General features: G+C 36.0%; 2 long non-coding RNA genes across 2 annotated transcripts; both read left to right on the top strand.

Annotated features, from left to right (window-relative positions):
* Positions 1–1856: 1856 nt before the first annotated feature.
* LOC145789161 (uncharacterized) lies at positions 1857–3956 on the top strand. The gene is made up of 3 exons (XR_014364661.1): positions 1857–1989; positions 2178–2304; positions 3353–3956. It is a non-coding gene; the product is annotated as an uncharacterized LOC145789161 (long non-coding RNA).
* Positions 3957–3964: 8 nt separating this feature from the next.
* On the top strand, positions 3965–8181 carry LOC114307114 (uncharacterized). The gene is made up of 3 exons (XR_014364662.1): positions 3965–4084; positions 4349–4428; positions 7985–8181. It is a non-coding gene; the product is annotated as an uncharacterized LOC114307114 (long non-coding RNA).
* Positions 8182–23927: the final 15746 nt, after the last annotated feature.

The raw sequence follows: 23927 nt of genomic DNA, 5'->3' as shown, positions 1-23927 counted from the left end.
TAAAAAAAAAGAAAGATCGATTCAATATTAGTAACTTATTCAATTTATCACGTTTTGCCAAAAAACTAGGTGCTCTCTTTTTAAAAACATACTTATCGTCTATTTTTTAGAGCAATGTGATAAATTGAATAAGTTGCAATTATGGGATCGATCTAAATTTTTTGAAGGATATGCACAAAGGGTCTAATAAAATGAACGGTTCAGATTATCGAAATGAGAGATGTGATGGACTCCACAAGTCTAAACAGTTTCCTTCAGTTTAGATCACCACAACAAAATTAGATTTTTACGGCTTCACATCAACGACATACAGTAAATACAAGCTGTGGTTTCTCACTTTTATGACTTTCATTTTGTGCACGTCATAGATAATTTTTTAACCACAGCCTATTGCGTAGGCCGTGAATGCTAATAACAATGATTTTATTGTTGGAAAAAATAGTTTTATGGTAACTTTAATATGAAATTAAAGTAGGTCCCAACCATTGATTGAGGTGGGATTAAATGGGTTTAGATTCTTTGTAATAAGGTATTTACACCACAAAAAGAATGACCAAAAACTATTGAGAATTGAATGAGAAATTGTCTCATAAAGATAGCCTCATGAATGGGGTTTTGGAAATTTTGTATAACTACCAATTCCACATTGATTGTAGAGGAAAGCTTTGATGGGTATTTAAATCTCAAGATTTTGACAAGGGTATGAGCCCTTTGGGGCATCCAAATTTTTCGAAGGAAGGGAGTTATGGATCATTCAATGATGGACTTGGGCCAAGACTATGATCCAAGTTGGTTATGGCAAAATTGCCACGTGCGCGCGCCACCCGTGCCGCTTGTACGGACTGGGCCGGGTCCGTGGTCCGTGGAACGTAGATCTTGAGACTTGAGGCTTGAGGCTTGTTGGAATGGGTTAGGTTTGGGTTAGGCTGGATTGGTAGTCCACCAATCTAATCTTTTTAGGTCAAGTCTGCTGTAGATATACACACTTGTGTATACAGAAAATATACCTTAGATATTTTCTCCTATCAGTTTTGGTCTATTACTCTAGTAGTTTTGCAGGAATAATGGCCATTAGTTGCTAGCTTTCATGGGTGTTAGTTGCTAGCCTTCATAGCTGGAGGCTCCTCCTCTCTTCTCCATGGTGTATAAAAGGAAACCCATCTCCCTTGGTTTTGACACAGATTTTTCGCCTTCCAGATATATAGTTAGTTTGTTCCTTCCTATAATTTTCTTCCTATGTTAAGAGAGTGTTGCCATTGTCAGTTCGCCAAAGCTAACAGAAGGTGCTTCTGGGTTAGCCGGTCTAAAGTATCTTATCTTGTGAGATAGAAGTTGACGTTCCTCCATCACCCACGGTAAGGTAACTAATCTATTTTAAGGACACTGTGGTATCACACAGAATTTGGTTTGATTTCTTGTTTTTAATATTTTGATTAAAAATGTATTTCTGTTAATCATGTTTCATATTCTAAAATGTCATTTATCACATATGAATTTATTTGATGTTCTATTATTTAATTTAATAAATTATAAATCTATTTAGCTTGGTTAATAAGATAAGTTTACAACTTGCAATGTGAGTAGTAAATAATAAAACTTTTTATGATATGCATATAACATGCCGTTAATATATCAACTATACACAACACACATATACGAGTCGTTAAAAATATTCCACTTTTAACGTGTAAAAAAACAGTCATTAAAAATATTACACTTTACACGTTGTAAATGTTATGACCGAAAAAATATAGGCGTCAAAATGAAAAAATCTAGTTTCAAACAGTAAAAAAATATATTTAAATAAATAAATAAATATATCAAAATACACCGTTCCAGCCGTTTGACTTCTAATCAGAAGGAACATAGAGAGCTGCTGGGAACAGGGAAAAGAAGGGTTGAAGGAGCAAAATTGCAGGAGAAGAGAAGGGCTTGAATCGTCTCATCGTAGAGAGATAGAGAGTTGAATGAAGGAGAAAAGCGAAGAAGGTACTACTTTCTCTCTCTATCTTCACCGCCTCTCTCTCTCTCTCTCTCTCTCTCTTTTTCCTCTTCCTGTCTCTCTCTCTCTCTCTATCGACGCTTATGTCCGATCATTGCACTATTAAACCTTAGATTAAGCTACTATTCATCTTTCTCTTCTTTATTTGGGCTTATTTTATTTTATTTTATTGTAGGTATGTATGTATGGAAATCGATAGTGTTCCCTGCTAGGGCTGGGGGGATTGACGTTCGATCGTGATTACTGATTTGAAGATCACAAACTTCTAATTTCAGAATTACTCTTCCCTCTTCCTTCTTCAGGTCTCTCTCTCTCTCTCGTTTATATGTAATATAGTTGTATATAATGTTGATATTGTATTGATAATCTTATCTTTGTGTTCTAATTTTCTGTTTGATCATTCAGCATCTCTCTCTGGCATTGTTTGGGAACTTGGTTTGGGGCTAAAATAGCCACAAAAAATAAAATAGGCTATTTTAGCCACAAAAAACAAAACATCAAATTCAACCCCTAATCATTACAATCCTCTCTCACAAAAAAAGTCCAAAAAGTCAAAAAGCCGTTCCCAAACCAGGCTAAAAAAGCCAAAAAGCCAACCCACTTCCCAAACAGAGGCTCTAACCTCCGTTTGGGAAGTGGGTTGACTTTTTGGCTTTTTGGCTTTTTTGGCTATTTTAGCCTGGGCTAAAAAGCTTGGTTTGGGAAGGACTTTTTGGCTTTTTGGCTTTTTTGACTTTTTTTGTGAGAGAAGAGTGTAATGATTATGGATTTGATGTGATGTTTTATTTGTTATGGCTAAAATAGCCTATTTTGTTTTTTGTGGCTAAAATAGCCAAAAAAGCCCAACCAACTTCTTCCCAAACGGTGCCTTAGTTACTTTGTAATTTGTAGTTTTAGAAATAATGAAGAAGAAAGTAGCTTGCTTGGCTTAATGTGTTCACTGTGTAAGTTTTGGGTTCCAATACATGGAGTTGTACTTGTCCTGTTTTTTATGAATCTTGTACTTTCTTTTCTTCATTTTATCTAGAGAATTCTTAGGTGGCCAATGCAAGGTACCATTTGACTTGTGTTGGGTTCCATTATGTTTCTTTCTCCATTTTCATTTTGTCTACTTTACCCATGACCAAGCACTCTTGCGTGTATACATGTAAAACAGGGAGAAAAAAAAAATAAATAAATAAAGCCAGTCCATTTTGACATGCCTTCTTTATGATCATCTATATACCCCTGCAGTCTACTAACTTTTCCTTTTTCTTTTGCCTGTTCTTCTATTTTCTTTACTTCATTTGAATTAAAATTATTTGTGTCTGCAACTTTTCCAACACAATGATACATATTCTGCCACTAAAGCTGAAGGAGAGGCGCTGGTCATCAAGTCAAATGGTAGTAATGGGCTTCTAACATGCTACATCCATCCTAGCAGCATTTTCGGTCCTGGTGATAAATTACTTGTTCCATCATTGGTATCTGCTCGAGGGTAGGGAAATCGAAGGTAACCAAGTTTTTTGTCTATTTAATTTCTCATGTTGTGACCGCCTTACATATTGGTTTTATAATGTTCTAGAAATTCATGTGTTTCATTCAATATCAAGTTGGTGGATAGCTAGGTTCTTAATCATTTGAATCCATATAATTAATAAATGACATAATGTATGTGTTCGTGCACTTAGGGCATGGAAAATTGAGTATTTGTGCTGCATACATTCTCTCTTTTTGTAAAAATACTAAACCAGTTACTAACTGAAAACATTTGTATTTCATATGTTTTTGTGATCTTACTTTTCAATTTTTATTGGTATTGTCCTTTGTACACTCTTGAATTCTAACATTTATTTTACTAGTAGTTTGGTAGTTGTACCACCTCCAAAGGAGAGGTGCACAATTATGTGTGCATAGATATCTAACTTACAAAGAAAAAAAAGGAAAGAAAAGAAAAGAATTTAACATTCGTTTTCTTTGTACACTGGTAATGGCAAGAACATGTACGATTTCACTTATGTTGAAAACGTGGCACATGCCCATATATGTGCTGAACGAGCTTTTGCATCGGAGGCTACAGTTGCAGAGAGAGCTGCAGGGGAGGTGATATTTAAATTCATTTTTTAATTTCTACTATAGGTTAAAAATTATTTAGTTACTGAACTGAATTTTAGTTGTGCCAACGTCTAAATCTGTGTGTGTGTGTGTGTGTGTGTGTGTGTATAAGTAGAGCAATTTATTAATAATAAAAAGGAACATGGCATAGTCAAGCTTTGTTATGTAATTTGCCCATAAGTTGGGCAATGACACTTGCTGAATTTGAAGGGTTTTAATTGAAAAATTTACAATATCATGTTGGTTTTGCAGGCATATTTTGTAACTAATATGGGGCCAATCATGTTTTGGGAGTTTGTCTCACTTGTTCTTGAAGATCTTGGCTATGAAAGGTACTCATCTTCTTGAAGGTCCTAAATTAATTATAGAACCTGTGTAGGCAGCTTTCAAGTTTCGTAAGTTGTCCTACATTAGAAGAAGGTAATTTGGTCTATTGAAGCATTTGTACGGTTTATTATCACTATTATTTACTCTGCACATAAATATATGCTTGCTTTGGCTTTAAATGTCTACATGTCATTAGTATTGTTAATATATTTTATGTTAATGCTTTAGGCTTTAGATTAGTGCCTTTACTTTCGGTTAGTGGATCCACTTTTGGCATGATGATGTTTGTAATTTTCTCTCCTATATAACGGAGAGTGTACCTCTTTATTCATATAACATTCAATACATAAATAAATCAATACATAATTCATTCTCTCTGTATCTCTCTCTATCAATTTATCTTACATGGTATCAGAGCTATAAGATTTAGGCCTATATTTCTTTCTCACCGGCGGGCAGTCGGCCGGCAACCTTGCCTTCACTGCCCGCTGGAGTTTTCTACACATACCTTCACTCCGCTGCATCTTCAACTCTCTCTCTGTGTATTGAAATTCAGGGAGAAAGACAGACACACACACATGGGCTAGTCTCTCAGTTCTCTCTTGGTGTTCGAACTCGCCTCAAGTCCCTCGCTTTGCAGAGACTCCGATCCTCACCACCACCCATAGAAGCCATAGCAGCAAGCAACTCACACCAGTCCTCTTCTCGGCCATCACACACACAGACGGAGAACCATTGTTGCTCCACCGTCGTCAACTGTGAACCACCGTGGACCACCATTGGCTGCCTTACCTCCATCATCACATTTATCATCTTCTCGCTGACCCGGTCTTTCCAACTGCAACTTCCAGCGACCCAACCTCCCAAACCTCAACTTCCAGCGACCCAATCAAACCTACCATTTCCAGCTGCGACCTCCAGATCTTCGCTTTCTAAGATGGGATGCTATTTCTCAACAATTGCAGCAAGCTATCGGCTTTTGTCCAGCGAGCTACTTCCAGGCGAGTTATCGGCTCTGTGAACCACCCTGCATGTGTTGCCATGAACCACGTCCCTGCAGCTACATATCGAACTACAAGACCCCAACTTCGCATACCCACCAGAGGTCTTTGATGGGTCGTGAACTTTTGATTGTTCCATCTGCTTGCAGCTCAGCAAGTTCTTGATTTGGTCCCATGAGGATGGTTGATTTTTATAATGCTTTCGCTTTGGCTTGGAGATTTTTTATAATGATTTTTATAATCTCGAAGTTCTCTCTCTCTCTATCCAACCCACCAACTTAGCCGCTTTTGTCCCCCACACCATAATTGTTTTCACCACCCACCACCCCCACTCAACTTTCTTTTACTTTAAATATATATATATATATATATATATTTATTTTGTGTGTTCCCACTCCCTTCCATTTTCTTTTATTTTCTATCTATATATATTTTTTTATTTACCTCCACATCCCAACACACACGCACATGCATAAAGAGACCCATTTTATTTTTTTATTATTCAAACAACACCACTTTCACACCACACCGTCATCCCACTATCCCTTTTATTTATTTTATTTTATCTTCTTTTTTTTTTGTACAAATAGAAAAAAAAAAAAAAATCCATTCACATGGCATGTCCCTCAGCTTTTGACAAATTCTTTGTCTTTTTCTTCTTATCCCCGTCTTTATCATTTTCGTTTTTCCTATATATCTATATAAAAAAAAAAACAAACCAAATTTATACAGATTTGCACAACAACTTAGTTTTATTTATCTTAGGGATCAACCCTGATCACAGTTCTCCAAAAAAAAAAAAAAAAAAAAAACAAACAAACAAACCAAAACAACACAACCACATCCACAGGCAGGATTTTTCTTCTCTACTCTACCGCCGGTCTCTTCTTCTTGCCTCCGTCCTGGGCGGCCCTTGCCGGTGTTGCCTCCGTGTTTCCCACTCCACTGGACATGATCACTACTCCTTGCTCCTCCACTGCAGCATATGGCGGCCCTCCAAATCGGAACATAACGGTGGCCTTCCGCTTCAGCTCCTTATTTTCCGCCTTTAGCACACTTATCTCTGCTCGCGCATCCTTATACATGCGCTGGAGCAGAGCCAGCTGGGCGTTTAACTGCTGCACTTCATTTGTCCTACTCTGCAGCCGGTGCGACAGGTTTGTGACCGCCGTCATGGTTTCCACACATGACTTCAGAGTATACTGATTGGCCTCGATATCAGTTTACACCGCCATTTTTTGCTCCACCGACCGCATCGGAAAGTTCAACGGCGCAAACACAGAGGTGTTTGGTTGAGGTTCACTGGCCACCGCACCAGTTCTCTCTCTTGTTGCCTTATTGAGGTCGGGAAAGAGAGTGAGCAGCCCACGGGAAGACGAAGCCATTTTCTGGGCAACAGAGTGTTACAGCATATTACAGAGTTTCTCTCTCAGCAAAGGAAGAGTTTTTTTTTTTCAGAGGTTTCTCTCAGTTTTTTTTTGTCTCAGCTTCTGCCTCAGCCTCAGCTTTCGTCTTGATTAAATAGCCAAGGCAGACACGCGCATCGCGCGCCACTTGACGCCAGACGACAAACGGGCACGCCAGCCAAGGCACTCACGTGCCTCGCCATCATATCTGGCACGCCTTTTGATGCATCGGGCACGCCTTTTGATGGCACGCCTTTTGAAAGATTGGGCACACCTTTTGAGGGCACGACTTTTGAGGGCTCGATATCTATATCCATGTATATCTTTTGGGCAGCCTATATACACACTCATACAGTGTCTTCTACACCGGTCAGCTTTATCAATCCCTTTGTTTCAACCTCCAATAGGTTTCTATCTTCACACCTATTTGAGTTTGAGGGGGGGTTATACACAGTATCATGTATAAGTCGCTCATGGCGCACTCCCTAAGTCACCCCCTTGGTGCACCACCACAACGGTCCGATATGACCCCGTAAACTGTCCCGATATTGATTCCGGTCAGCTTCTACAACGGTCCGACATGACCCCATAAACTGTATTCTACATCGGTCTGACACGACCACACAGTGTCTGCTACATCGGTCCGGCATGACCTCGTAAACTGTCTTCTACACCGGTCCGACATGACCCCATAAACTGTCTTCTACAGCGGTCTGACACGACCACACAGTGTCTGCTACAACGGTCTGACACGACCATACCGTGTCTCTTATCCATTTTTATCAGTTTATTTTTCTGTTTTGTTACTCTCTCCAAACTCAAGTTGGTTAGTGCCTATCATCCTTGAGTTTGAGGGGGGCTGTTAATATATTTTATGTTAATGCTTTAGGCTTTAGATTAGTGCCTTTACTTTCGGTTAGTGGATCCACTTTTGGCATGATGATGTTTGTAATTTTCTCTCCTATATAACGGAGAGTGTACCTCTTTATTCATATAACATTCAATACATAAATAAATCAATACATAATTCATTCTCTCTGTATCTCTCTCTATCAATTTATCTTACAAGTATAAATTAATTTTCATTGAAACAAACATCCACTAATGATTATTTTTGTTTTTGGTAACACTAAAATTTTATGGACTTGGCTTAGGGGATGCTACTATCACAAAAAATAGCTTTGGCTCTTCCATTTCAGTTACTGGCAGTGGTTCATAGCAAATTACCCAACCTCAAAATCAGATACAAGTTGATATTTATGCACTCATGTAGGCAAACAACCATAGCATCTCAGCCTCACAAATGCCCAACTGAACACCTTGCCTATTGCTGTTGAAATATGATTGTGACTATGGGAATTATTTGACTTTTGTTGCTCTTTAGTATTGAGTTTTTGTTCTTCAACATATCAAGAGCCTCAACATATTTCTGCACCCTTTTCACCTTCAAGAGAGTGATTTCAAAATTGAAAATTTATTATCTTAAATATCTATAATTAGAACTTTTTGGACAGTTTTGAAGTTGAGGACAATTTTTGATGTTTGAAAACATAGTTTTTGAATGGTTTGGAATGTATAGACAATTTTTAGATATTCGAAATTTATGAATAGTTTTTTTGATATTTGAAATAATATTTTGGTGGTTAATTGATACTCATATATATATATATATATATATGTGAAATTTGTTTGTAATTTTTTTTAGATTGTACAGAACAAGTGAAATAGAACCTGCTGAATTTAAAAAAAAAATTATACATGTTTTACGACGGGCAAAATAGGCTGTTGTGTTAAATATTTAAGGGTTAATTACACTAATAATTCCTATAGTTTGGGACTTGTGTCACTTTGGTCTCTGACTTTTCAATTGTGACACATTTGACCCTGAATTTTGACTCTTGTTCCAAATAAGGACAATTGAAAATATCATTAGATTTTTCAAGGGTAAAATCGTCAATTTGATAAATATAAACTAATTTGACAAAAATAAATGTCAAAAAAATATTTTTAATTTTTCAAAATTATTTTTATTCACTAATGATAAAAGTATGTAAATTTAATAAAAATTACATGATTAATTTTACATTATCATTATCCAAACACATAATAAAAATTAATTTGGTAAAAAAATAAATAAATATTTGAAAGATTTATCAATTTTACATAATTCTATTTTTAGTAGGTAGAAATAATTTTTAAAAATTCAAAAATATTTGTTTGACATTTATTTTTGTCAAATTAGTTTATATTTTATCAAATTGACAATTTTACCCTTGAAAAATCTAATTATATATTCAATTGTCCTTATTTGGAACAAGATTTAAAATTCAGGGTCAAATGTGTCACAATTGAAAAGTCAATGATCAAAGTGACACAAGTCCCAAATTATATGGACTATTTGTGTAATTTGCCCAATATTTAATGATAAGCATTGTGTGTCATGGTTTATCTCTTGAATTAACGGTGTGCAAAAGTAGTTGTAGAAAAATTAAACATGACGTATAAGATGCGCTGTTAAAAGTTTTAAACGACATGCTATAGCATGCCGTTAAAAGTGAATAACTTTTCATGACTAATCATAATACTTTGCGCGTCGTAGAATCGTAGAATCACTAACTCAATGACTTTCGATGACTTTCTATGAATCATATTCACGATGTACATTTGGTACCGGAATTTATTTTTTTTGTTGTTGTAGTGGATCATGGACCGAAGAGAAATCAATTTCAAAAATATGATGTGTATGCTATTTTTCTCGGAGGATGCTGGTTTGTTTCAATCACTAACTCTTTATTGTGTCCCCATTTTGATAAGAAGTTGGTGTTTCTACACGGACGCCCAACAATCTCAGGAACAACATGATGTGTGCAAGGTGAGCTGTGTCTTAAAGCTAATGAAACACTTGCTTAAGCTTTACTATTTTTCAATCATATAAAGGTCCAAATTAAATTTATATTTTTGTACAGGCAATAAAAATAAAATTTAATACAAAAAGGAAAAAAAAAATACAAAGTCCTAGCACTCTTAACAAAAAGTCTATGAAAATTAAATTATCTTTATAAAAGGCTCTATAAGGGCTGTGAAAAACTTTTGAATAAACTCTCTTGCTTAAAATTGCTTAATTAATTCTATTTTGAAATTAAAATAAGTCCTCAAAATTTTTACACTTTAATCTTTGAAGACCCTACACCCCAAAAAAAGAAAAAATATTCTAAAGTCCCTGCAAAATAATAATATTACCCTCTGTGCTCTAAAATCCAACACCAAGAATAAAAATAATCCAATAACAAAATTCTTATCCAAAGGCACCAATAGAAAAACCCTTATTTTAATTAGAAGAATAAATATGCTAGAAAAAAATTTAGATAATAAAATTTATGATGTAAAAAGATAATAATTTTTAATTAAATTAATCTTTAAATTAATATTAATATTAATAGTTTTGTTGGGCTGGGCATATGAGCCCACCTAATTTCTTATAGAACTCCTCTCTCTTTCATGGTCCAGTTGCAGGTGCATCACATCTCTTGTTGCACGCGCGAACCTCATTTATTTTATTTTTTTGTAAAACCTCATTTATTTGAGAGTTTCATTTTATTTCTTATGTATATTTATGCAGTAAATATCTATTTATAAAATAAATATTGTGTATATACGACACCCATTATATTAAAATTTAATAAAATCAACATGTTATTTTAAAAGTTACAAGTACAAATCTTAATAAAATATTCTGATAATATATAATAACCTTCTTCAATAAATTTATGATAATTATATTTGAATGCTTTTTAATGTGACACTTTAAATGACACAAATTATCTAAGGCACCGTTTGGGAAACAAGATTTGAGGTTTTTTTTGGCTATTTTAGCCACAAAAAACAAAATAGGCTATTTTAGTCACAACAAACAAAACATCACATCCAACTCATAATCATTACACTCTTCTATCACAAAAAAAAGTCAAAAAAGTTAAAAAGGCCTTCCCAAACCAAATTTTTTAGCCCAGACTAAAATAGTTAAAAAAGTCAAAAAATCAAAAAACCAATCCACTTTCCAAACCAAGCCTAAGATGTTTGATTATGTTTAGCATGTCACATCACATAATACAATTTTTTTATTACACAAAAAGATATTTGCAGAGTAATAAAGTCAGATTATTTAGAGCAAATCAATGCCAAAAACCACAATTTTATTTATTTATTTATTTATTTTTAATCAAAATAACTCCAATTATATAGAATTGAAAGAAAGAGACTCAACAAGAGCCAATTCAAAGATAGAGCCATTTAAGCACGCTCAAGCCGTTCAATAGCTGTCCATTAGCTACTCTAAGACACTATTTAAAAAAAAATGATTGAGACCTCTAAAGAAGAGCTCTTAAAAAACATTAAATTGTCTTTTTTTTCTTTATGTTGTCTTTTATCTTTTTTTTTTTTTGTTGATGTAGTGCCAGCTCACTAATGCTGCTTTTAGAACAGCTCTAGAGCTCTCTATCAAGATTGCTATTTAAAAGATAAACATGTTCAAACTGACAAAGATCTAATGTCCTCCACAATTTTCACGCAATCTCATGGAAGAACCTTTTCAGAAACACACAAATTGTTTTTCTTCTTGTTGTCTCTCCTTCAATTTCAACCGGGGACAAATTAACATTGTATTTAATTAGAGGATTTGGAAAATGATTACAAAAGGAAATAAAAAAAAAGTAAAATGTAAATAAAATATATATATATTTCACTTAATTTTATATATTTTTTCCCTTTTTTTTAAAAATCTCTCAATCACAAGGTAAAAATAGTGACCATAATACATGCATGATGCATTGCTAGAGCTTCTCCTTGCGCAATAGAAGCCAAGCGAACCTTCCTTGCCAAGCCGTCAATCAAGAGCAAGGATCCTCTAGAGTGATTTTTCCCTAAAGTTTTCTAAAGTGCTACAGTGTATGGTTGAGATTTACTGGCAAGTCACATCAATTTTTCTGATGTGACTTGCCAATAAATCTCAACCATACACTGTAGCACTTTAGGAAACTTTAGGAAAATTTCACTCTAGAGGATCCTTGGTGGTCAATCAAACCCCCTGTTTACCTGCACCTCCAATCTGAATACACGTAATGCCCCAGCAAAAAACAGAGAAAAAAGAAAAAATAAATAAAAAATTTACACATATTACTTGAGCATGACATATAGAGATTTTTTTTTTTTTTTTTTTTTTCAGAGGTGATAAAGGGGGCCTAAGCCCAATAGGGAAACAAAAACTAAGGATTGTTTTGAGAAATATCATAAAACAAATGATTTTTTTTATTTATTACAAAAATACGTGTAAAAAATAAAAAAGTAATCTAATCCAAATCAATTAAAAATTTTTACTGTTTTTGCAACTACCAAAAGCGCATGGGGAAAAGTGGGGAGGTGCTTAAAGAAACTATCCTCGTTTGTTTTTAGAATTCGATTGGGTGAAATTGTCAGTGTAAGAATTGTTAGTGAGTAGACTAAGAAAAATTATGTTTGTTGATGACTACTGGATTAGAAAGAATTTATGTTTGTTTTGTCATTCTATGACGAGATTAATTATATGAAATTCTATAAATACTCTTGATTTTTTAACATATTTTAATATTAAAAATATATTATTTTTTGGTACTATATTATTTCAATATATTACTTTTTGGTATAAATATTATTATACTATTATATTTTTATATTAAAAATTATTTTTAAATTAAATTATGTTTATATAAAAAAATGGTGGGGGTATAAAATGGTGAAATAATTAAAAAAAATGGCAAATTTTACTTTATCTCCTATGGTTTGGGTCATGTGCAATTCACCTTCCTAACGTATAAAAATGACTACATAACCTCCACGTGATTTGTGAACTGAAGTGCACCGTTAAACATTGTTAAACATTCTATCTAACTTAACAGCAAGTGTGAAACATGTGATAGACATAAAGGGATTATTTGCTCATTTTCAAATTTTAAGAGAGTAAATCGTATATGGGAGACAACGCAAGGGGGTTAAAGTGCACTTTGTCTTTCAAATAAATGACAAAAATACAGGAGTATTTTAGTCGTTTTATTCAATCATTAACAGGCCTAACGGTGCACTTCAGCCTATAAACACAAGTGAGTTATGCGATCATTTTCAAATGTTTAGGGGGTAAACCGCACATGGTCCAAACTATAAGAGTAAAGTAAAGTTTTTCCTTAAAAAGAAAAAAAGGTACAGAAAAGACCATACTAACCAAGTAGAGTAAATTAGGTAAGATCATAAGAGTGCAAAACAATAAATTCCCCTCAAATCCCAAGGGGTTGTCTTTCCAATACCATAGAGGGTTGTTTTTCCAATACCATCTCCTATGCGAGGGGACTATTAATCCCACTTATGGAGGCCTTTCATAGTCCTAAGGGATTATGAATCCCCTTACCTAGTTTGCAAACAAACACCATTATAGTGGGTTCTACAGAGGGGTGTACAAAAAAATCGATGGAACTAGCAAACCGATCCAATTAGATCTAAGTTGCTGATTTGGGTTAGTTTTTATTAACTTTGATTTCGATTTTGGTTCTGAAAATGGTGGAACCATTCAAATCGGTCTGGTTTTCAATTCCAAGCTTTTGGTTACAGTTCTGAACCGAAATAGACCGTGACAGAATTCCAAACTTTCATATAAGATTAAAATATAAAACATTTCTTATAAGATTTGAACACTAACTTTCATTGTGAAATTGATAAACTTTAACCAACTTAACCAAATTAATTATCATTAATTTTTTTACTAATATAAAATATACAATATATCATATTTATTATTATATAAAATTTCTAGAATTGTAAAATCGGATTGAATCAAACCGACTTCTATGGTTCGGTTCTGGTTTGATTCCATAGTTTTAACAGTTCAATTACGGTTCAAATTTTTTTGAAATCGATTCTTACATTTGGTTCTTGATTTACTCTAAAATCAGACTAATCTGATCTGTATACACCGCTAATCTCACATCTATCGTAATCAAATCTCCTCCTCTATCACCCCAAACTTCCTTAGCCAAACAATCAACACAAGCATTGGCATCGCGCCTCGCAGCTTTAAGGTTGCAGGTCCAGTTTTGAGAAATCAGCTCTCAGATGCTCTGCCATAAGTTGAAATTATGGTCCCCTTTACTCGGACTTTGTATCGCATGAACAGCCTCTAAGAGCATCCACACCACCCCCTTCAAATTTTTAGTCAAATTATAGCTAAAAAAGCTATTTTATTATTTTAGCTAGTCACTTCTTTAGTACCTACTGCATCAAACTCTCTATTCTAACTTATTGTGTTTATTATTCTTTCTTTTTTTATTAAATTGATGAGTTATGAACTAAACAATTCTTAAATAAATAAATAAATGGTCGTTGACCAGTTGACCGGCCGGACTTCTGGACAGACATCCGGTAACACTAATCTCCGTGTTGTAGCGATGAACAGTATCTCGCTTGTTGTAGCGAGATACTATAGCAATCATAAATTAGCGAGATACTGTAGCGAGACTGATGAACGTCCATTTTTTATGAATAATATCACTAATTTAGTTAAAAAATGATTTTAACTAGTTTGATGCGGATACTCTAAAAGTCCATTTTGATGTCTACAAATCAAAAGTCCGTCTCCCAAATTGTTCGAATGCCCACCCAAATAGCCCATAGTTCTGTAGCAACAATAGTGGCTTCCCTTATAAACAATCGTGCTACGTAGCTCGAAAAATCAAGCTCGAATGGTCCCTTTTCTTTTTTTTTTTCTTGCCTTCTACTCAGTTTCCCCTCTCTCTCTCTCTCAAACAGAATTCCAAACTTTTCCTTCCTTGCCTTGATTTTTTTGTTTTGTGCTTCAACAAAGTAGATGGAAATGGAGGGTACAAAATGGGTTTGAGTTCTAAACAAAATCAATCAAAAATCAAGATCCAAACCCATATAATCAAAATCAAAACAAAAACAAAAACAAAAACAAAAACAAAAACAAAAACAAAATCAAAATCAAAATCAAAATCAAAATCAACCCATAGAATCAAAAAAACCAAACCCAAAATCAAGATCTAGTTTCGGCCTCTCCTTCGGCCTTTCCGTCCATGGTGATCTCCATCCACGCTTCTCACTCTCTCTTTCTCATACACAGACCCACGCTCCCCTCTCTCACACAGCTCTCTCTCTCTCTCTCTCTTTGAGCATTGGGTTTGGATGGATGGGCGGCCATAACCTAGTGAGAAAAAGATAGAGAAAAAGAGAGTGGAAGTGATTGTTTTTTCATAAAGGATTGTGTTTCAGTGGCTTTGGTTTGGTTGCAGAGAGAGAGAGAGAGTACCATGTTTGTTCCTTTGTTTTGTTGAGAGAGATTTTCTGATTTGGCCATCTATTTTGCTAGCCACACAAATTTGGAGCAACTTGGCTCCTCCTCGCATTTTCTCGTTCTTCTCTTCTCTTCTCCTCTCCATCTTCACTTCTTTTCTTTTTCATCTTCTCTTCTGTTTGTTCCATAGAGAAAACATAGGGAAAGAGGAAAAGAAAGAAGGAAAAAATAAATCTATCTAAAATGACGTCGTCGTTTTAGATAGTCGAGCTATTCAAGCCAATTTTTTTCGGATTACCAAGCTTTATTCGCCTATAAAATGTCGAAAATATTACTATAGCTTCGCTTTTAATGTTGTCTGAAATTACATACACTTGTCTACGGACCATAACCAGCTATCGCTATCTCCGTCTTTTTTCGAAATGGTCCAATTGTGTTGCTTTGCTTTCATATTACAATATTAAAAAAATTTACAGAAAGTATTTTATATAAATTTTTATAATTGACTTAAAAAAAAAACTAATATTATTTATAACTAAGGTATTATGGACAGTACAAAAAAAAGAGTCATGGATATAAATTTTAAAATAAATTATATAATAATAAAGTAATTTTTTATATACAAAATTTGAGTAAAAATTTAATGTAATAGTAATATCACGTCATCATTGACATGTGATATTACTAACCAATAGTAAAGAAACATATGAAGGATAAACTCTACATGTTAAATATAACTAACAATTCAATAAATTTCAAATCTTTATTGGGATTAATTATGTTTACATGTCAATAATGATAGATATCATCATTATATTGAAATTTTCATAGATAATAATATGACTTACGGTGGTGTTACATGCACCAATAAATATACACATTAGTGTATTAACACTAGTTATGATATTATTATTGATCCCAATCATTAAACACATTATAAATATCAAAAACCTCTTAAATTATGTCATATCATCAATTGGTATACTAGTTAGTACATTAATTAGTATATATAACATCAATCAAAACTACTATTATTGTTCTCATAATTTTAAAAATGTTATTGATATTTCACTTTAAATAATTTTTTTTTAATTTTTTTATTTAAAGTACTTTCATTATATTTGAAAAAAAAAAAAAATTCATAACCCAGGAAATACGTGACCCTGGGCCCACTATGCCTCCGTCACTGCGCACGAGTCTATCACCATTTATTTATTGTTTTTCCTTTCTTTTTTGGAGTCTTCTTTTTCTTTTTCAAATGGTCAAAATAGCGTGCTTAACTATTTCATTGCCTGGAAATACCATGAAAGCAACGTCACTATTTAAATTAATCATATTTTAATTTAAATATTATATAGTAAAGAAAAATTATAAATTTACAGAAATTCAATACAATAAATTTAAACAAAATAATATAGCAATAGTAATTTTGCAATTATGAACCATGATAATAACTTTTTGACTATAATGAATTCATATGAATCAAACATATCATTTTATATTGGGTAAATTATAAATACACCTCTTAAATTTTACTTAAAATATGATTTTTTTTTTTTAAATTTTTGAAACTTACAAATATCCTAGTGTTAGAATTTTTTATTTAACTGAATTAACAAAAAAAAATTAAATACTTTCTATACAATAATAAAATTATCATAATTATTAATTGAAATATATTTTTGACATAATTTAAAATTATTTATTGACTTAATAATTTATTAATAAAAATAATCATTTATTATGTAATTAAAAATTAAAAAGAATGAGATTTAATTTCTATAATTATAAGAGACAATTAATATTTTAAATAAATTTTAAAAGATATATTTATAATTTACTGTTTTATATTTAACTTTTATCACATCACCCTTAGGTGGGAACACAATATAAATTAGGGTGTTCACAAGTCGAGTCGGCTCGAATTTGTCATGGACCCGTCATCTAAACCGAGTCTCTTGGGCTAGAGATTTCTTCATCCGCTTTCGACCGCATTGTTGTTCGAAACCACACACTTCGAAACCGATTTTAGCGGTCGGATTTCGGTCGGGCAAACGAGTTGGGCAGATCTGGTGACATTACCCTTTTCTCTTTCAAACTATAATCTATACATACACATGCATAAATATTTAGATCTGAAAGAGAGAGAAGAAACAACAAAAAAAAATTAAAAATAAATTTGAAAGAGAAATTGAGAGAGTTGAGAGAGTAATATTTCTGTTATGTTAACTCTATATCAGAAACACAATAGAGACTCCTTAATATAGGAGCTCGGATACAAGACATCATGATGATGTAAATTAATAAAATAAGAAAAGCGACGCCGAAAGTTAGTGGCGACCGAAAGCAATCCTAAAGCAAAGCAACCTAAAGCTATCGTTGTATATTATATATACATATTATATTAATACTATCTATACATACTGACATATATAGTATTATATTCATATATATGATATTCATATGTTAACAGCCCCCCGCAAACTCAAGGAGGACAAACATCAACCAACTTGAGTTTGGAGACAAGTTCAACGAAGCGACCAGGAGAATGGGCTTTGGTGAAGATATCAGCAGGTTGATCAGCAGAGGAGATTGGAAGGAGATGGACAGTACCATGAGTGACGTGTTGACGAATAAAATGACAGTCAATCTCAATGTGTTTGGTGCGATCATGAAAAACATCATTGTGAGCAATTTGAAGAGCACTTTGATTGTCACAAAAGAGGGCAGTAGCACCAGAGGGGGAAACACCCATGTCAGTGAGAAGCCAACGAAGCCAGAGAAGTTCTTGAGTAGTATCAGCAAGAGCACGATATTCAGCCTCGGTACTGGAGCGAGCAGTAAGAGATTGTTTCTTGCTGTGCCAAGAAATAAGAGAATCACCCAAGAAAAAGCAGAACCCTGTAGTAGAGCGCCGATCAGTAGGATCCCCAGCCCAATCAGCATCGGAAAAGGCACGAAGCTGTAGAGAGGAGTGGGCGGAATAATGAAGTCCATGAAACATGGTACCTTTGAGATAACGAAGGATACGAACTAAGGCGGCATAATGAGGGGTACGAGGAGCGGACATAAACTGGCTGACAATGTGAACGGCATAGGCAATATCAGGACGAGTAACAGTGAGATAGACAAGGCTGCCAACCAGCTGACGATATAGGGTAGCATCAGAGAGAAGAGTGCCATCAAGAGGTGTAAGACGACTCTGGGACTCCAGGGGAGTGGAGGCAGTCTTGCAATCCGTAAGACCAGCGCGAGTGAGAAGATCAGAGGTATACTTAGCCTGAGAGAGAAAGGACCCCGTGGAATCATGGAAGATTTCAAGACCCAAGAAATAGCTGAGAGGACCAAGATCTTTCATCTCGAAATGACGGCTAAGAAACTGTTTAAGGCATACAATACCATCAAGATCGTCACCGGTGATAATCATATCATCCACATAAAGGAGAAGCAAGGTGGTCCCTTGAGCAGTGTTGCGGATAAAAAGAGCAGTATCATAAGAACTGGAGGTGAAACCACAGTCATGCATAGTGGAGCTGAACTTGGCAAACCAAGCGCGTGGAGCTTGTTTGAGACCATATAGAGCACGCTGAAGTTTGCAGACTTTATGAGGGGGATAAGTAGACCCAGGGGGAGGTTGCATGTAGACCTCCTCAAGAAGAACACCATTAAGAAAAGCATTTTTCACGTCCATTTGATAAAGATCCCAGTGTCGGGAGGTAGCAACTGCAATCAGGCTGCAAACAGAGGTGAGACGAGCAACAGGAGCAAATGTCTCTTCATAGTCAATACCATATTCTTGGTTGAAGCCTTTTGCAACAAGGCGGGCTTTGTAGCGCTCAATAGATCCATCAGAACAAGTTTTGATTTTGTAGACCCATTTGCAACCAATGGCAGTCTTGCCAGGAGGAAGATCAACAATGTCCCAAGTGTGAGTTTTGTCTAAAGCCTGCAATTCATCAGTCATAGCTTGCTGCCAAAGAGGATTAGAGCGAGCCTCACGATAGGAGGTCGGTTCATAAGTGGAAAAAGCAGTAGAACCAACAATAAAGTCACGAAGACGAGTAGAAGGTTGAGTTACCCGGTGTGGTCGAGTAGAGGCAGGAGGAGCCAGAGGAAGAGACTCACCAGGAGGGGAGGATCCCGAGGAAGCAAGAGCAGGACCATCAGAGTGAGCAGGGGTATGGGACAGACCAGAAGGCAAGGCATGCTCGAGAGAGGCCGGCAGGGGCGGTGGAGTAAGCTCATCAGAGAACTCGAGAGAGGCTGGCAAGGGCGAGGGAGTAAGGTCATCAGAGAACAGATCCGTGGAAGGGTCAGTAAAAAACAGAGAGGGTGAGGGAACGGACAAACGGAAAAGAGAGAGAGAGGAAAACATTTTGTGTTCCCAAAAGATGACATGACGAGAGATACGGAGGCGTTGGGAGAGAGGATCCCAACAACGATACCCCTTGTGTTCAATGCCATACCCTAAGAAGCAACAAAGGCGAGAACGTGGTTCAAGTTTGGTACGTTCATGAGGTTGGAGAAGAACAAAACAGGCAAATCCAAAGACCCTAAGGTTGGTGTAAGGGGGACGGGTGCCATGCAGACGCTCATAAGGAGTGTGATTATGAATGACAGGTGTAGGGATACAATTGATAGTGTAAGCAGCAGTGAGAGCTGCCTCGCCCCAAAAATGTTCCGGACAAGAGGAAGACAGAAGGAGAGCTCGAGTAGTGTCAAGAATATGTCGATGTTTCCGTTCAGCACGTCCATTTTGTTGAGACGTACCAGGACAGGAACGATGAGGTTGAGTACCATGACTCTGAAGAAAGGAAAGAAAATCAAAATCTTTATATTCCATGGCATTGTCGGAGCGAAAAACCTTAATATTTTTAGAAAATTGAGTTTTAACCAGTGTAGCAAAATTGTAATAAAGTTGTTTGAGCTCAGAGCGATTTTTCATAAGAAACAACCAGGTAAAACGGGAAAAATCATCTATAAAAACAACAAAATAGCGCGCGCCTCCCATAGTAGGAGTAGGAGAAGGTCCCCAAATATCAGAATGAATGAGATCAAATGGTGCAAGAGAAACAGAGTCACTTTTATTAAACGACAAAGCAGGTTGTTTGGCAAGTTGACAGGACACACAATCTAAAACATCAGAACTTACATGACCTAAATGACCACTGGAAATTAGAGATTTTAAACGACCAACAGATAGATGGCCTAAACGACAATGCCAAAGCTGAAAAGGAGATAAAGGAGGAGCAGTGGTAGCAGTGGTAGTAGTGGTAGGAGCTGTGATCTGAGAGAAATCTAGAACATGAAGATGGATGAGTTCGTAGAGACGTCCATGCTTACGGCCTATCCCAAGAGTTTGCCCCGTCCGAGGGTCCTGCACCAAACAACCAGTACGGGAAAAGGTAACAGTTAGACCATGCTCACATAATTGACTAATGGAAATAAGATTTAAAGTAAGAGCAGACATAAGATAGACATGTGATAAAGATAAGTGAGAGGTTGAAACAGAACCAACATGACTTACAGACAGAAGAGACCCATCAGCAGTATGGATAGAAGGAACAGAAGGAGGAGAAGAGAGAGGAGTAAAAATAGTGGGGTCAAAAGTCATGTGATTACAACAAGCGGAGTCAAAGTACCAAGAAGTGTTACCTGCGGTGACAGATAAAGTAGTAGATGGAGGAGTACCGGAATTCTGCAAAAAATGTTGAAACATGGCTGCGACATCGGTTTGAGAGAAGACTGGGGTGGAAGGGTCTATAGGAACAGAGGAAGGTAAATCCTCGGAGGCAGCAGCAGCAGTGCGTTGAGCAGGTATTGGTTTAAACGGAGTCCCAGAACGGTGAGAGTGGTTGCGAGAAAAATTCCCGGTGGAAGGACCATTGCGAGAGGCACGGGCGTGATTGCGGAAGCAATCTTGTTGGAGATGACCAGGGCCAGTCTTGTTGCAAAACCGACAAAGACGAACTGGACAATTAACCAGAAGATGAGTCGATGGAAGATTGCGGTTGTGACAGTAATTGCAAGCATTGGACCTCTGTGGTGAAGGTGAGGAGGGAGAGCTCCGAATCTGTGGAGTGGCAAGAACAGAGTCCACAGGGTGCGGATGGAGAGTACCAAATCTAGTTTCCTCGGACAATAGTTCTGAAATTGCTTGCTCAAGAGTGGGTAAAGGAGTTCGATGAAGGAGAGATGCGCGTACTGGCTCAAATCGAGGAGTGAGAGCCATGAGAAACTGAACCAAGCGCTGTTGGTCACGGTAAGTAGTAAACATGGTAGCATCCTTAGTACAGTCCCATGGAGGTTCAGAAAGAGCAAGCTGATCCCAAGCATAATACATTTGGGAGAGAAAATCATTAATGGTTTGAGTGGTTTCTTGGCGCATACCGTGAAGATGACTCAGAAGCTGATATTGGTGAGCAAGGCCAATAGTCTGATAGCGTTCTTGTAAAAAATCCCAGATGGCTTTGGCAGGAGAGGAAGCAGAGTCAAGTTGGAACCGACCAAACTGAAGGCTGATAGATGTAATAGAAGTATTGCGAAACCAAGTGATGATCTGATAGTTTTTACTATCCCAATCTTCCAGTCGGTCGATATATTTGGCAGTGGAGTCCGTGGCAGTGGAATCTGTGGTCTCTGGAACTGGTTTGCACACATCCCCAGTAATGATGCGCCAAAGTTTCTTTCCTTTGAGGAAGCCAGACATAGCTTGTGCCCATAGGACATAATTAGTCCCGTCAAGAATAGCGGAAATAGGATGAGTAGTGGAGTCCAGGCGATCCATGAGAGAAAAATAGTACAAATGAGGTAGAATCTGAAAAAACTGAGGTTACCAGTGAATTCAGAAGATCGAAATTAGTCAGAAAAGGAGTGAACTGACCAAAAATATGACCAGAAAGGCAGAAAATAGAAAAGTCAACGAAGCTGGTCAAACAGGTGATGCAGGGCTGATGTCACAGGGCGCGGCGCACGTTAGCAGAGTGTGGCGCGGCGCACGTTAGCAGGTGAGAGACACACGGCGCACGGAAGCAGCTAGGGCTGACGTCAGCTGATGTCAGAAACACGCGGCTCACGTTAGCAGATGATGCTGGGGCGCACAATAGCACCGTGCAGTGTAGGCAACGCGTCGGCAGCGCGTAGAGCGCGTTTGAACCGAGTGAGCGCGTGGCCGAATGTTCTGGCGGCGCGTGGAGGCGCGTGCGGCGGCAGATGATGATGAATCTGGTGGCGTTGGCTTCGTCGTGAAGAGACGAAGGTGGTGGTATTGTCCAATCTGTGTATTAGGTAAGGACAAGATACACAGCAATCTGTGACAGAACAAAATATGTGATGCAGAGACTTAGGAAAAGCACCTGTGCTCTGATACCATGAAAGAGAAATTGAGAGAGTTGAGAGAGTAATATTTCTGTTATGTTAACTCTATATCAGAAACACAATAGAGACTCCTTAATATAGGAGCTCGGATACAAGACATCATGATGATGTAAATTAATAAAATAAGAAAAGCGACGCCGAAAGTTAGTGGCGACCGAAAGCAATCCTAAAGCAAAGCAACCTAAAGCTATCGTTGTATATTATATATACATATTATATTAATACTATCTATACATACTGACATATATAGTATTATATTCATATATATGATATTCATATGTTAACAAAAAGAGAGTTTTGTAGCAGCCTTGCACGAGATCTGTAGGTCTAGATTATTGATTTCTGACCAAAGCTGCTTCTTCAATGTCCTCTGCTTTCAAAATCACCGTTATAAGAACTCTGTGGTTTGTATGAAAGGGTGAGTGTAAGAGGGAGACGAAGGGTTTCCAGAGTGATGGTGTTGAGGATTAAAAATTTATAAAATTAGAGAGTTTGAAAGAAAAAAGAGATCAAACCGAGAGAGACTAAAGAGTCTCATAATGAGAGAGAGGTGTTCTGAATGAGTTGAATAAAGACTCTCGGATAAGGATTTAAAAAAAAAAAAAAAAGTAACTATAACATTAGGCTTTGGGTTAGATACCTAGGCTAACAGTTCACTTTTCTAGAATGTAATTACGATGATTACTCTTCTGTTTAAAAATTTCAGAGCCTATTGGATAGTGCGTAGAGATCAACTTTTGAGAATTATAAATATAAAATTAATAAAAGATAAAGATGTAATTTGTCTAGCAAATAAAACTATAACATGTATGGAATATATTATATTTAATTAGGTCGGTCGGTTTGGGTTTTATGATTATTTGGCGTAGGAAACCGTGACTCGACCGATATTTTGAAAAATTTTAAATTTCTCAATCACAACCGACCGTTTATTGTCACGAAACTGTCTGTTAAGTGATTTTTCGAGTCGGGTGAATCGGTTTCATTGGGTGAATCAGTTTTTTGAACACCCCTTATATAAATATGTGACAGCAAAGAAGCACATCCACTTTTAGAGAGCGGGACAAAGGGTAGGCCACCTGCATTTGGTTCACAAAATACATTTTTATACTTATTAGAGAGTTTCTTTCTAATCTTATAAATTTATAACAATATTACATTCACACAATTGTTTCTTTCAAATTCTCTCAGCATATATTTCTAACCGATAAGAAAATGATTCTAACTGGCAAAACATCATTTTTTATTAGTCAGAAACACATTTAGAGGAATTCAAGAAAAAAAAATTATGTAGATGAATCATTTTTGATAAATTTATTAGGGTGGGATTAGATCACTTTCAAAAGAATTTCCATAGCAATTAATTTATTCATAAATCAAGAACATACATA

The sequence above is a fragment of the Camellia sinensis genome, chromosome 3 (genome assembly GCF_055761805.1).
Source record: "Camellia sinensis isolate YWXY chromosome 3, ASM5576180v1, whole genome shotgun sequence".
Lineage (NCBI taxonomy): Eukaryota > Viridiplantae > Streptophyta > Magnoliopsida > Ericales > Theaceae > Camellia > Camellia sinensis.
Note: the sequence above shows the minus strand (reverse complement) of the source record. Positions and strands in the feature narration are given on the sequence as shown.